Raw genomic sequence first — 16,743 nt, 5'->3', positions numbered from 1 at the left:
TTATCATAATCAGGACTGAGAGGTACTGCAATTTTACAAAGTCCCATCAGTCCTTTTTTGAAGAGGGTCAGAAGTCATTAGGTTTCCCGGCCTGCTCTATTGAATACAAATCTAACTCCAATCTGATTGGAAGCAAATACCGCAGGCTCGATCCTGATTACCAACCCTAAGGGTAACAAAAAAATGGAATATTTGTATGAATCTTTAAAGCTCAAAGGCAGACCAAACCTATTCTCACTCGGCAATAGTTTTGTTAGTCATTACCTATTGCACAGTTTCCCTTTAAAGAAATTGTGGCATTGTACACATTGCTTCGCCAAGTGGAAGAAATAATAGGTTACACTGAAAAATTTGATGATAGATTATACATTGGGGCACAACAGTATACCCCTTGATTTTGATAATTGCTTCTCAACCCAAAATTAGAGGTGGTTTTTATCGCTATCATGTCCTATTTCTCTTTACCACTTTTTTCAAAACTGTGTAAGGACATGCAGCTGGGTGGGGCCTATGACACAATTCTACTCCTGAATGCTCATCTAAAGCTTTTTTCCAAATGGTTGGCTTCATGTTTGGAAACATTGCTAAGGATACAAGTGACCAGACAGTCTTCATTCGGGATTGCTACTCATCAGATAGTATGCAGTGGCTCCCATTTAGGATCCTCAGGTGCAGGCCCAGCTGGTGCAGTTCAGCTCCTGGATGCTGAGAGGTATTTTGGTTGGGTCAACAAGGACTTTGTGGACTCAATGTATGGACTAGACTTCACAGGTGCTTTGCAGGTAATGGTCATGCTGCTCTACAATTACAAGAACCATTGGGCATTGGTTCTTAGGAAAGACCACATGCTCCCCTTCTTGAGGTGGCTTGACTGGTGTGCCTCCTCTCACCATTATTATAAGTTGCATTAATTTAACCAGTGGTGTTAATGGTGAGAAGATAGATAATATCACTTTTCAATGATGATTTCTTATTGTATTTGCAGGAAGCTGGCTCTGTAAATACTATACCAAAAAGAGGAATGGAGTTCAAGGAGTCCCCAAAGGCAGAGGTTAAAGTAGATAATCCCTTACTCTTAATTTAGTGGTAGCTGGGCTGAGCAGTTAGGCTTATCAGAGAGTAGTGTGAATGCATTTGTTGTACACACACATACAAGGCAGGAACACACAGTCAATGACTGACAGCAGGTCAATGTTTGTAAAAAACGTTTTTTTTAAAACATTACTTTACTTACTTTTATTTTTAGAAACCAAGTTGAATTCAGTTACAAGTAACTACTTTTCAATTGCAATACTTTCAGATTACTGGCAATAGGTTGATATAGTATCAATCAATACTTTGCATGTGCAAGAAATACTTTGGGCTTGTCAATCAGTAACAGTAACACTTGGTGCTTGAAACAGGTAGACAGTCAGATTCAACAGTTAGAAGTTAATGCAATCCTAAGGAAGGAAAAGCAGGACTACGCATCAGCAGGTAAGTACCCAACGTACTTTTCCAGTCTCCAGGGGTTTAGACCGGCACTGGGCAAGGGTCAGTTTTAAGGGAGGTTCTGCACCACCAGCGGCACTAGGGTGGCCGGGTGCAGGGTTTGTTGGACCCATGGCTATTCAATGGAGATTGAGGTCACCTGAAGAGGTGTGAGTTTCAGTATCTACGCCGCAGCGGTCAATACCGGGAATGATGGTCAGCAGAGAGCAATAGAGATGAATGGGGGTCAGTAGACCTCCAACCCTGGTACCGTCGCTGTTGCAATTAACGGTTCACTGGAGATTGAAGGAAGGCACTACCAGCCCAGCGGTTGTGGGGCTGGAGATGCGCTGGGGATGGAGGAGCTCTGCCGACGTTGGACCGTCATGGAAAGGTCACTATCATGCAGGCACGGCAGGAGGAGGCCGACAGGGCCACTTGCAAGAGCGTACTGCCTCTCAGGAATGGAGCTAGGGTCGTAGGGTCAAGAGGATCCCTCTAGGTCATGGTAGCCATCCAGCTGCGGTGCTTTCTTCTGGCAGGGCAGATTTGCATCGACACAAGTGTTGGTCTTCTTCCGCTGCGGTCTTGAAGTTATTTTGCAGTAGTGATTCACGTCAACACAAGTGTCGGTCCTCAGCTATTGTGGTTAGTGTGCCAGCAGGAACCGAAGACTAGATCATCTAGCCCAAAGGGAGGTTCTTGGCTGTTTGGTGAAAGCTGAAAGTTCTCTGAGGGTTCTTGGAGGCCTTGCAGGGTCTCTGCAAGGACAGCAGTTCCAGTTGTTGAAACGATTAAAGGTGGAAAGTTTCTTGCCGAGTTCTGTCTGTAGCGGCTCAGTTGTTATTTAAAAGGAATGCTAAAGGGACTTTGTCAAGGCTGTAACACTGTAACAGACTTGTAAAAATGTTGAACAAATTGTCAATTCAAAAATCAGAATCTAAAGACAATATAGGAGTCTTGTTGTGTGATCAGGTGTTGGCTAAATAGTCCAACAAATACAAAGCCGTACACCTCACCGCTGATATACCAATGTAGGAAGCTGGCTCTGTATATACTACGCAAACACAAGGAGACGATTGATGAAGCGCTGAAACTTTTCGGAGACTCATCCCCAGTCACAGACATGGGTTGAATCCATCATACTTCTTTATCTTACTTCGCCACCCCAGTTCAGACCCATCTATATGCAAATCAGTCTAGACCCTGTGCCTCATGGGAACAGTCCAGCCCAAACTGCCAAGCCAGGTCTTCCGATCGACTCCTTGCACTCCACCAGCAAAGCGCCAGTCCACGCACACCGCCATAAAACTTTTTATGCGAAAAAGGAAACACAAACCAATTGACATTAGATACAAAACTATAAATATAAACACAACAGCTCTAACTAAATACATCGCACTAATGCCAACCATGAAATGTGAGCAAAAAAAAATAAAAATGATATAGACCAGTCAGTTTACTTTACGCTGACGGTTGCAATCAAAAACTCTGTTGTGTGTGGTACAATTTAAAACATGTGGGCACACACAGCCCAGGATTAGAAGGACAATAGGGGCAGTACATACAACTATCCTTACGCATACCTCTGTGGGCATAGACTCTACATTTCTTAGCGAGAAAGTCTTTTTTTTGGCCGTGGGATGAACGTCATCAGGAAAGTGGCTATCTTTCAATCTAGCCACATCCTACACCACTGCTTCTCTAGGAACTCCTGCCTGTTCCACTAAAACAAGGCTGCCTATCAGAGACTGCTGAAACTGAACAAATGTCATCTTTAACACTAGAGAACAACCCTGAAGCAAAGGCATTGTAGCTTGCTAAATGGAATAAATGGATAGCCAACATTTTATACCAAACGTACGCCTTACGACCAGCAGTGTAAGGTTCCAACCTCTGATCTACTCGATCTACACCACCCATGTGCTTATAGTAGTCTAAAATGCACACAGGTTTGCACACTTCAGCAACCTGACCCCAAAAAGTCACAGGTGAAGTACTTTCATTATGGATGGTAGTCAGCATATAGATATCTCTCTTGTCAGAAACTTTCAGAGCTAAAAGTTCATCACTACGCAAGGCACTGCACTGTCCCTTCTCAAGTTTTTTACAGACCAGCTCTTTTGGGTAACCTTTATGGTTAGAGTGGATGGTGCCACAAGCAACAGTGTCCACTTTGAATAATGCTCTGAACAATGGCACACCAGTTATCTACATATAAATCAATAAAAAGTCCTCTATCAAGTTCTCACACAATCTTCTCTGTAACTCTGAAAGTGTACGCACAACCAGGGGGGGTTGCAGAGTGGCACTAAGTGGAATTCCGCTGAGTTGCTGAAAAAACTCAATGGAATTCCGCTCTGCCCTAGGCCAGACCTCAGCTTACCTCTGCTGGCGGTCCTTCCTGACTCCGTGCTGCCTCCTCGGTGCAGGATTCTTCTTCCAGTCCTAGCCGGCTGTAAAATTGAAACCCCTTCCTGCAGGACTCATACAAATATCATATACATCTTAATTCCATAGCGTGCCCTCTTGCCAGTAATGTACTGCCCTTGGATAGGACCAAAAACTCATCCACAGTTATTTTTTTTCCTGGCACATAGATCTCTGAAAATTTATCTACAAAGTGATCAAGGACAGGCCGAACCATAAACAGATGGTCACAATCAGGGTGATCTTGTGGGAAGCATTATCAACATAATGCAACATCCGAAGAAAAAGCAAATACCGATTACAACTCATGGTTACAGGAAATTTAGCCGTTGCAATCAAGGAATTAGTGGACTAATATGAAGACAGCGACAGTTTCCTTATCAGGCACATCAAAACAGTTAAACCCAAGAACTTCTTTCATCCAGATTTGTGGGAGTCCACCGGGTAGTTCTTGAGCCTGACACTGTTGTCTCTCAAATACTGTCCAGCATACAAATTTGTCTGCTCAACAATCTCAGCCAAAAATACATCGCCCATAAACAGCTGAAAGAAATTTATAGGAAAAACATGTTCACAATTCACTCTACACACTGCAACATCACGAAAGACAGGCAACACCGGCTGCACCATGTTTGGGTCAATCCAGAGTCCAGCACTTTCAATGGGAAGCCTTGCAGCCTAAAGCTGCAATCCAAATGCCTCTTGCTGCACTATCGGCACATCAGTGTCCTCCTCCAAAACAGCCACTTCATCCGCACTCAGTGTATCATCATCCACACTGAGAGTAGGTTCATCATCAGATGATTCATCTCGGACAGAAAATTTACTGTCAGAATCTTGGCCTTCCTCCTGTGCCTCAGATGCAGAGTCATTCTCATAATCATGGTCAGAAGAAGACTCGAAAAGCATACCAATAACCTGCTGAGCAGTCATCCTGTGGCTAGCCATAACCCTTACAAAGAAAAGTAACTGGAGAAATAAGTCAACAATACCCATCACTGTGTAAAATAAGTAATGAACTATAAAACAATACTACTCACTTGCTAAAGACAGCTAGAGTCACCAGTATTGACTCTGCACAGATACAGCAAGCACCAACAAAAACCCACTAGAATAGAAAAACAAAAGAAAATTACACACAAGGAAACACAATACACATTGTGCACAAATCCAAGGAAAACTTCACAACATTCAAACAGAAGCTAAATAGGCTGCTATTATTACAGCATTTTCAAAAAACACATGCATGCAGGTCATTGATACAAATTTGGAGTAAACATTATAAAAAACATTTTCTTATTAAACACTCGCAATTACACAAACTGCAGAACTACCAGATCTACCAGTGCCGAAACCACAACCACGAGGACAACAAAAGTTTGCACTAGAATAAAAAGGAGAAAGAAAACATTACAATCACCAATGATGACAAAAAATAACAGTTAACACACACACCGCCAGCCAAGTGCCAGTCCACACACAGCCAGCCAAACGCCAAAACACTCATCAACCAAACTACATTTCACACACAAACATTACTAGGTGGTCTAATGGTTTCTGCCCCACTTGGCAGCAAATGGGCCTACAGATGTAGCTTATCGGCCCCCTGGCAGTGGGGGGCAGAAAACAGCCAAAACATTCATCCCAAAAAGAGTAGCGACCCTTGCCCGAGTGGCCACCCCCCAAAACTTTATGTGCCTAATGAACAAGTTACTTACCTTCGGTAACAATATAACTGTGAGAGACATATATTAGTTATAGATTCCTTACCTTAGAATTACCCCCAGACATCAGACTGGATCCATATAATTTTTTTTTTTCGTAGCAGTACTCCTGCGCGTCAAGAGATGGCGTTGGTCGACTGCGCGTTCGTCATTGGGGTCATAGTCGCCAGAATGACGTCTCGGTATCTACTTAGACGCCGCCCTGGTGGGCTGATGTCAGTTCTGTACACGACTTTCCACACCAGAAATGCAGAGCCATGCAAGATACTAACCACTGGTGCACAAAACTAGGGCCCTGAAAGGAAGTCCTCAACCCTAGAAATCAGTTTGCAGAACAGGGAGGATGGGTGGGGCGGTAAGGGATCTATAACAATATATGTCTCTTACAGATATATCGTTACCTCAGGTAGGTAACTTGTTCATCCCCGGAGCTGGGTCTGCAACCTAAGTTCACACCAGTAAGTCCGGGAGAACAGAACGCCCAAATAAGCCGCCTCTCCGGACTTGAGAATCCAGGCAGTAGTGTTTGGTAAATGTGCGCAGAGATGCCCACGTAGCTGCCTGGCAGATGTCATGAAGGGGGACTCCACGTCCCAAAGCAGTAGTAACTGCAGTCGCCCTGGTGGAATGGGTGCGCAGTCCCACTGGAGGCTCCTTCTTTGTCAAAGAGTAGCAAATCTTAATGCAAAGAATGACCCACCGAGAGATAGTCCGTTTTTGCACGGCCCAACCTTTTTTGGCACCCACATGGCCAACAAAGAGATGGTCATCCAACCCGGAATTGTCTTGTGCAATCCAGATAAAAGAAGAGCGCACGTTTTGGATCCAGAGGGTGGAGCCTTTCTTCCTCTTTTGAAGGATGGGGAGGCAAAAAGAAGTTGGGCAAAGTGATGGTTTGACCAATGTGGAAAGAAGTAACCACTTTGGGAAGAAAGGAAGGTCTGGTTCTTACAGCAAACCTTGTCTGGATGAAAAGCGAGAAAAGGAGGTTTAGAGGATAGAGCCTGAAGCTCACTCACCCTGCGAGCAGAGTTGAAGGCCACCAGAAAGGCAGTTTTCAAAGTTAGAAGCCTGAGAGGACAGTTATGCAGTGGCTCGAAAGGAGCGCCCATAACGTATGTCAGACAAAGGTTCAAGTTCCACTGAGGCATTACGAAGGGAATATGAGGAAAGAGGTGAGTAATGCTTTAAAGAAACCTATTTACAATAGGGGACTTGAAAAGAGAAGGCTGAGCAGGCAACCAAAGAAAGGCTGAGATTGCTGAGAGATAGCCCTTAAGTGTGCCCGGGCGAAGAGCCCTGCTGGGACAAAGAATGGAGGAACAAAGGAACCTCAGACAGAGGGCAGAGAGGGGATCCACAGCCTTTGCTGTGCACCATGCCACAAATTTGTTCCATCTGCAGGCGTATACCGTCTTAGTGGAGGGACGCCTGGCTGCCAAGATAACATTACAGACTTCAGGAGGAAGGTCAAAGGCTGTCAACTGTTGCTGCTCAATCTCCACACAAGGAGGTGGAGGCTGGACAGGTTTGGGTGGAGGACCGTCTCCTGGTGCTGCAACAGAAGATGCTCCCGTAGAGGCAGTCGGATCGGAGGATCGATGGTCAGATGTAACAGCTCAGGATATCAGACTCTTCGTGCCCAGTCCGGAGCAGCAAGAATGACTTGGGCCCGGTCACGCTTGATCTTCTACAGCACTCTGGCAGAAGTGGTATAGGCGGAAAGGCGTATAATAGACCGCAACTCCACTTACGACGAAGAGCGTAGCTGAGCGAGTGCCGCCTTGGAAATTCCAACACGCAGAACTGCTGACATTGTGCGTTCTCTTCGGTGGCGAATAGATCTAACAAAGGCTCTCCCCACTGCTGAAAGAGACCTTGCACCATGACCTGAAGACGACATTCGTGATCCATGGCTGCACCTGCAGCTGAGTTCGTCCGCCCTGGCGTTCAGAAAACCTGGCAGATGTTGAACCACCAGGGATATGCCCTGATGTTCCAGCCATGTCCAGAGGCGAAGAGTCTCTTGACATAGGGTTTACGACCCCACCCCGCCCTGTTTGTTGCAGTACCACATGGCGGTGGTGTTGTAGGTGAACACCTGCACTACTCTTCCTCGAACAAAGGGAAGGAATGCTTTGAGTGCAAGACGAATCGCCCTGAGCTCCAGAAGATTGATGTGGAGCTTGGACTCCGCTGGAGACCAGAGGCCTCTGATCTCTGCCTCCCCCATGTGCCCCCCGTCCCAGAACCGATGAATCGGTCACCACTGTGAAATCTGATTGGGGAAGGGAGATTTATCTGCCGTTGACCCAATCCTGGTTCATTAGCCACCACTGCATTTGGAGTGCAGTGCCCTCCGAGATCTGGACGCAATCGGACAGATTTCCCTGATGCTGTGCCCACTGGAACTTCAGGTCCCACTGCAGAGCCTGCATATGCCACTTGGTATGATCCACCAGCAGGATGCGGGGGCCATGAAGCCCAGCAGTCGCAGGGTCATCTTGACCGAAACCCGGGATAGAGGCTGAAAGATCAGAATCATAGCCCGAATATCCCGGACTCGCTGTTTGGGCGGATAGGCCCGAAACTGCGTCGTGTCGAGAACCGCTCACGTGAAGAGGAGCTTTGGAGAGGGAGTCAGGTGTAACTTCGGCACAGTGATAGAGAACCCCAGCGAGTGCAGGAGGTCTGCTGTAGTCTGGAGACGACAGTCTGGGGCGAGCCTGCCTTGAACAGCCAGTCGTCGAGATAGGGGAAGACTGGAACCCCTGATCTGCGCAGATGAGCTTCGACCACCGCAATCACTTTCGAGAACACCGAGGGGCGCTGGTAAGGCCAAAAGGGAGCACGGTAAACTGAAGGTGGTCTTGGCTTACCATGAACCGTAGGTAACGCCTGTGTGCTGGCAGGACGGGAATGTGGAAATAGGCTTCCTGCAAGTCCAACGCTACCATCCAGTCTCCAGGGTCGAGGGCAGACAGAACCTGAACCAAACATCTTGAACTTCTCCTTCTGGAGGAAGCTGTTGACGTCCCTTAGGTCTTAGATAGCATACAGGCCTTTGTCCTTCTTGGGTACCAGAAAGTAGTGGGAGTAGCAACCACGACCTACTTCTGGCACAGGGACTCGCTCGATGGCTCCCTTGGCCAAGAGAGATGTAACTTCCTGGCAGAGAAAGGCCAAGTGATCCTCCAACATGCGATGAAATTGAGGTGGCATCGATGGAGGGGCAGTCTCGAAGGGGAAGGAGTAGCCCCTTCGGACTATCTGCAAAACCCACCTGTCCGACGTGATGTTTTGCCAGTGGGGAGGTGATGGCGAATCCTGGCACCCACTGGCAACTGGTGGCCCAGGAGGGTCAGACTAGGAGGGTTTGGAGGCTGCTGCAGAGGGGGCACTGGTGGACTGGCCCGCCCACTGACCCACGATGCTGGGTCCCACGTCCCCGGCTGTGCAGAGGCTGGTTAGCTTGCGCAGGCCGGTAGCTCTGGGCTGAACGTGGCAGGGCACGCCTTCCGTAGCCACGCAAGGGGAAAAAGGCAGACTGCGAAGGAATCGTGGAAGCGAGGCCCAAGGAACCGGCCGTAGCCATAGAATCCTTGAAGTGCTCGGGTGCGCTGTCTGTCTTGTCGCCAAACAGGAAACTGCCATCAAAGGGCATGTCCAAAAGTACCCGAAAAGCCAGTGGATGTCAGCCAGGCGTAATGTCTCAAGGCTACGGATGTGGATATCGTCCTGCCCCGCAAGTAGGCGGTGTCCAGTCCACACTGAATGGTGAACTTGGCTGCATCTCTCCCCTCGGCAACTGCACGGGAGAGAGCAGCCGGGGCCTCCTCCAGGCACTGAGGCAGCACCTGCGCAACTGAATCCCACACAGAGTGGGTGTATCGGTCCAACAGACATGTGGTGTTCACCGACCGCAGTCCCAAGCTGGCAGAAGAAAACATTTTCTTCCCAAGATGGTCCAGCTTTTTGGATTCACTATCTGGGGGAGCAGCAGGGAATACACCCTTGGAAGTAGAGGCTTGGACCACCAAGCTCTCAGGGGTAGGGTGTTGGGAGAGGAAAATGGGGTCACCCGGAGCCAGGCGGTGGTGTCGGGCAATCATCCTATCTACAGGAGCCCCTGTGATGGGCCTGGACCAGGCGCCAAGAAGGATGTCTGTGAGGGCCTCATTGAATGGCAGCAGGGGCTCCGAAGAGGCTGATGCTGGTTGAAGCACCTCTGTCAGGAGGTTAGTCCTGACTGCCACCGAAGGAAGTTTGAGGTTTAGAGACTTGGCCGCCCAACGCAACATCACTGCATAACAGGCACCCTCCTCCGTAGCCACGGTAGGGGGAGAAAGCATACCAAGGTCTGGTGAGGTATCCAGACCACTGGCATCACCCAACCCCTCTCTCCACTCCAGTTCATCTAACTGGTCTGTAAGAGGGTCTACAGACCCCTCCCAGTCCTCCTGATCCTCACCCGGTTCCCACTCAGGGAGATAGGGAACTCCCGGATAGAACAGGGGCTCAAAAGTACCCATTGGCATCAGATTCGGCTTCAGGCGACATCGGTCCGGCTCCGTGTCCATATCGAGGGGGAGGGCGGGGCCAACGCCGGCTGGGGACACAACAGGAGTCGGAGGTGTTGGTATCGAAAGCGGCGCCAGAGGATGTGCCGTGAGGTCGACTGGCACCGATCCAGCACTGGATCCTTGGCAGCCTCTCGGCACAGGAGCCGGAGCCGCCGGGTTCGAAGGCCAAGAGCCCCCACGACCTTCCTTTCGACCGGGACCTCGAGCGGTGCGAAGCAGACTGACGGGCCTCAAGAAACTTTCGGGACCGCTCCCACAAAGACTTCGGGTTCATGGCCAGCAGTCGGAGCACGACTTCGGGTCGTGTCGTGCTCCAGACACCAAAGGCACACCAGGTGCAGGTCCGTGACCAACATTCGTTTGCGACAGGAGTCGCAAGCCTTGAAGCCGGTCTGATGTGGCATCCCTAGTGCACCAGGAGTCAAGCGACTCAAAAATAGAAGTCGACAAAAGTAAAAAAAGGTCAGTCAAATAGTGACTGGAGGTACCGTTCTCTCCGAATCTGCGCTGGCTGTAGTGGAAAAAGGAAGAACTGACATCAGCGTGCGAGGGCGGCGTCTAAGTAGATATCGCGACGTCATTCCAGCGACTACCATGCCAACGACAAACGCGGAGTCGACTGATGCCATCTGTCGACGCGCAGGGGTCCTGCTACGAAGAAGAAATTCTGCGGATCCAGTCTGACGCCGAGGGGTAATTCTAAGGTAAGACATCTGTAACTAATAGTCTCTTTCAGATATAATAAAATCCCTGGTGGTCTAATGGCTTAATGGGCCTTAAAATACATGGCCAATCTGCAAATGGCCAAAATCTTCACCCCAAAAAGGGGGCGACCCATGGCCAAATGGCCCAAAATATTATATGCCAAATATAATAAAATCCCTGGTGGCCTTGTGTCTTCTGCCCCTCTTTCGGGCAGATGGGCCTAAAAATACATGGCTGATCTGCCCCCAATGGGGACAAAAACAGCCAAAATATTCACCCCAAAAAGGAGAGTGACCGTTGGCCAAGGGGCCGCTCCCCAATACATTACGCGCCATATATAATAAAATCCCTGCTGGTCTAGTGGCTTCTGCCCCCATTTGGGGCGGATGGGCCTAAAAATATAGGGCCGATATGCCCCCATGGGGGGCAGAAATGGGCAAATTATCAATGCCCCAAAACGGGAGCAACCCTTGCCTAAGGGGTCGCTCCCCCTAAACAGAATGAACAAAATCCCTGCTTCTAGTGGGTTTCAACCGACCTAGATCGGCTGAAGAAATCAATGATCTAGTCCCAGGGGGGTCGAAATACAGGAAACCATGCTGTCCCCAGCTGATAAATGGCCGAATCAGCCCCTGAGGGGGGACAAATCACAGATTAAATATGCCCTGGTGAGCAACCCTTGCCTAAGGGGTCGCTCCCCCAGATTTCATCTAAAAAGGCCCTGCTGTCTAGTGGAGCAGGAATCCACTCTCTATAGATGCATGGGGAAAGTCCTGTAAACCCCCACCCCCAGAGAAGGACTTACCAAAACACGTCCTCTCCCTCGAAGCGCTGGAAGAAAATGGCTTCCAGCGCGTCCCTGGTTGCACTTGATGACGTCAGCATGCTATCAGTGTGCCAACATCATCAGATTGCCAGTGGAGTCATGTGGGTGGGTGCACCCATGGGGGAGTGCCAGTGCTTCCCCCGTGGGCCAATGCCAGGACGTGATGGTTATAGCTCCAGCACAGCAGCACCACAGCTGAGGACGTAACCATTACGTCCTTGGCACCAAAGGGGTTAAAACCACCTTGCTCTATCAATATACGTTCCAAAATGTCTAAATGCACCTCTTGTAAGAGAATACTTTTAAACTCACATCAGAAAGGCTGATAAGCCTATACTGCCCCTTCCAGCTTTCAGGCATAGTGCCAGTGGCTACCACTACTCTAAAGATTTGATAGAATAGAGAGGCCTACCAATCACTATTAAGCTTAATAGTCCCAAAGGGCAAGTTATCGGGCCTGCTACACTAATCAGTGTCGGTTTGGTCGGTGTTCATTTCATGAACGTTTTTGGTCTATCATCATATGTGTACTCTACGACAGAATAATGTGTACACATCACTATATCTCCATCTTACAAAACATCTAGATTTTCTTAGCATTTCTAGACTGAATTGCTTTTACAATCTTTTTCCACTTTCCTACAAAATCTCTCTGTTTTTGCTTAATTATTTACCTATATTTCTGTTTGACCCTACTGAGCTCACATTTTCGCTGTCAAAAGGCGCAGATCTCATTCTTCTCAGCCCTTACCTATTTCAAGCTTCAAACACACGCTTAAAGGGAAATGATCATTCACAGTCTCATGTAGTAGCCATTCTGAAGCCATACCTGCTCTTATTGAATCTTTTTCGCATCGTTTGGTATTGAAATCACCCATAAGCATGACCAATCTCTGCAAGACATGAGTCTGTGGAAAACTCAGGTCTTCCTATAATTCATCTAAATGATTGTCACTATACTTCCTATTTCTCAGACACACATACACAATAAATAATACAATAGATTTCAGCTGTGCAGAATTTAAAAATAATTTCACCTCTATAATTTGGATCCATTCACATTTGGCAACAAAATTATAAACATTAATTGCAATATCTGCTGAAGCCAAGCTCACTAAGCCCATACGCTTGTCCCTTCTTACAAGGGGTGGCCAGGGAGTGTGCATGCACAAATTCATCAAATGTAGGAAAACTGGCTGGTACCCTGCACTTCCCTGTTTCTTGGAAGCATAATACATTATGTTTTGTGGGAATTTGGTCATATTACCTACCTTTGTTATCCTCTGCAACCGATGAACATTCCAGCATAAAATACTTTCATGCTCATCTATATCACTTAGAAGGGAATTTCTATACGTCTCTTTTTCAAGGATGCTGTCTTAGTGCACTAATTCTCAGGCTTATGCATTGTAACTATAATTTTCCCTTTGTTATGATTCACATGTCTTTCAGTTGATCTTCCTGAACTTTCATCCCAATATGCATAGATCTGGCTTGTGGCTAGGTTGGCAGTCCTTAACTTGAATTATTTAGGCCTTATTTACAAGCCCATTGCGCCATCTGTGCATCACTTTTTTGGACACACCAGCAGCGCAATGTGGTTGCCCATATTTACAAGACAACATAAAGCACCCTGCGTGGCTTTTCATGGCCTTGTAAATATGCTCCCCTTCAACACATGTGTGAAAGTGGCATTCCATGGGTGTTGCGTGGGTGTTCCCAGCAACACCCATGGAATCTGACACATTCCCAGGTTTACAAGGTTTAGTAAACCTGGGCATGCGTCAGATTCTAAGCCCTCCCCAGGGGAGGCATAAGGGAGACGCAATGAGGCACAACCTTTATTTATCTTTGTTTTTCCATTTTCTATGTGTGCTGAAGCACACATAGAAAGAGGAAAACCCTTGTTTTTGTGCACAAAGGTGTCGCTTTCTGCACACAAACAATTATCCCTGCAATGCAGGCTCCCTCGCGCCATGGCGCTACTGTGTCTGCATTGCCATATGGCAGCCCATGGTGCGCCAACGCTGGGGAAAAGGAAAGGAATGCACCCTCTCTCATAGATATGATGCATTCCTGACCTTTTCTTCGGACGTAGGGCAGCACAGCAAGATTCCTAGCTGCCCTGCGCCAAAATCTTGCAAATTAGGTCCTCTCTCTCTTCCAACGTATATATTTCTTGAAATTCAACCAGCCTTGATTCATTCTTATTCAGATCCTGTTCAGCTTCCACCACCAAACTTTTCACCAAATGGGAGAAGAGGCAGACCTTTGTCACCTTCCTTCCATTCTAATAATTTACAAATCCTATGTGTGTGAGATCTTTGGAGGTAACTAGGTTCAAAGTTGCACATTTTTTAAACACTTTCAGAAAGGTGCTTTTAATTTAATGGTTTTAATTGTTTTGCTTTCTTGCCCCTCTTACTAATATCCAGGTAGATACAATCCATTTCTCTATCAAGAGAATCTCCAATAACTTGCATCTTTACTGCTTTCACTAGTTTTACATCTTTAGCACTTTTCATCTTTACATTATAGGCAAACTCCAACATGTAAAAATGGATTTATTGTTCTACCTCATCCAATTGTGTGGGACAACTGGGGTTTCATCAAGATTTAATTTAATTGTCTTCCTTTAGTGTTCTTAATAATGTAATTAGATTTCCCCCCTCTACAACTAGGTAAACCCTCTTCTGGGAACTCTTACAGCTGCATACTGCAATTGATTTCTGAAAGAAGAAATCCAAAATTGACTTTAGTTAAAGATATTTTTGAAAACATTCTTTCTCATTTTTCCAAGCAGAACTGTTGGGGTGTTGTGTTAAGTCCACCTGCCCATTGCTTAGATATTTAAAAAGTGTAATAGTAAGGTAGGCTTAGAAGTCTTCTTAGAATTTTTGGTCCATTTTCTAAAAAGGTCCCGAATATACTAAAAATATTTGGGGGCAGATCTATATTGGAGATGCGCCACTTTTACGCCGCCGTTGCGTCACTTTTGTGATGCAGCGGCGGTGTAAACCCTGCGCCACGTTGCGCCATATTTACATCGTGACGCATCTATGGAGATGCGTCACGATGTAAAGCCCTGCGCCACGTGAAACCTGCGTCAGGTTTCACGTGGGCGTGTCGACAGAGGGGGGGGCGTTCCGTCGCAGGAACGCCCCTGAAAAGTGACTCAGTCAAATCTATAAGATTTGACTGAGTCACTTTCCCAACGCTGATGCGCCAAAACCCTGCGCCTGCTTGAAGCAGGAGTAAGGCTTGACGCAACTGAAGCACTGCGCCAACCTTACGCCATCGGATGCGTCACGCATCTGTTTATTCCTGCGCCATGATGCGCCGCATCTTTCCTGGCGCATCCTTGCTGATTTGCAGGGATGCGCCAGGAAACATAAATCTGCCCCTTGGAGATAATCCAGGAACTCAACCTGACCCCTTATAGCATCTTAGTATGAAGCAGTTAAGAAACCTCTTTACAGCTAGCAAAATCAAAACTGGCTCAAACCCTACATAAACAAAGCCCCAGGAGCTCCTTGCATAGTTTGATGTAACCCATGTAACCAAAGATTCTGACACCCTTCTGGAAGAGGAGGTAGAGAGTGACTATGATAGTGGGGACAATACTGCAGGAGATGGTCACCCTAAACTCACTAGAGAAGGGGATGAGGTACCCCCTCACAGCTACCTTAAAGCTTAACCTTGAGTGCCTTCCCAAAGTGGGGGTAGGTAAGGAAGCTGAAGGTTCAGAGAAGAGGTAAATGTGGAAGAAGAAATTCTTGAGAGACTAGCCAGGAGAGCAGCCCTTGAAGCCAAAACCCTAGCTATAGAGAAAGAAAGGACTAAGATGGGTTTAGAACCCATGAATGGTGTCAGGAACATACTAAATAGGGAGAGAGAGAGAGGAAATGTTTGATCCCCCCAATCCCCAAATTATTCTTTGATTTGTCGATTTTTTTCAATTTTTGCCAAATCTTTAAATCTGAACTGTTAAGGCCTTGTGTTAATTCCCCCAGTGCAATTGTATTACAATTTTTAAAAGTATACTAGTCGGCCTTTTAGAATTTTTGTGTAATTTTCACAACTGTAATAAAAATGTCTTTTTCAGATGAGATAGTCAGAGTGATCAACCTGACCCCTTATCTGCAACTTAGTATAAGGCAGTTAAGGGCCATCTGTAAGGCAGAGTATGAAGGAGACCAAGCAGCAAATGGGCATGACCCCTCTGTGGAGGCGGAATTAGCCAGGACCCAGACACTGGAAACAGTGTGTCAGAGGGTGAGGACCTCAACCATCACCCTGTCCCTGTGCCCACGGAAAGTGCACTAGAAGATCTAAATGAGTAGGATATTGTCCTTGCTAGACTAGCCAGAAGAGCGGCCCCTGAGGACGAGATACTGGCCGTAGAAAGAGAGAGGACTGAGATTGGTTTAGCACCCATAAGTGGAGGCAGCAATAAAGTAGAGTAAATAGGGAGAGAGAAGAATCGTTTGATCCCAAAACCTCCACAGGGATTGTTCTCAAATATGTTGAGGATGATGACATCACAAAGGGGTTTACAGCCTTTGAGACGGCTTATAAAATGAGAAAGTTACACCAGACACTGGAGCTCTCTATTGTGAGAGGTATTCTCAGGCACGTCCAGTGATAGACTCCTGACACTTAATGAGGAAGATGCTGAGACTTATGGCCTCATGAAGGATACCCTGATTGAGGGCTTTGGACTCACCACTGAGGAGTACAGGACTAAGTTCAGGGAGACTCACAAAACCTTGAGTCAGTCTTGGGTAGATTTTGCTGACTTCTTATGCAAACCACTAGATGGCTGGTTGAAAGGCAGTATGGTGCAAGACTATGAAAGGCTGTTGGAAATGGCCCTTCTTGCAGGGTTATCCCCAATCTTTTTGCTTCTTTCTCCTTTGTTTTTCCTGACCTGTTGTTGTTGGCTATAGGACTCTGGGCACTTTACCGCTGCTGATCAGTGCTAAAAGTGCATATGCTCACTCCG

Source organism: Triturus cristatus, chromosome 6 (assembly GCF_964204655.1).
Source record: "Triturus cristatus chromosome 6, aTriCri1.1, whole genome shotgun sequence".
Classification (NCBI taxonomy): domain Eukaryota; kingdom Metazoa; phylum Chordata; class Amphibia; order Caudata; family Salamandridae; genus Triturus; species Triturus cristatus.
This window is presented reverse-complemented; position numbering follows the sequence as displayed.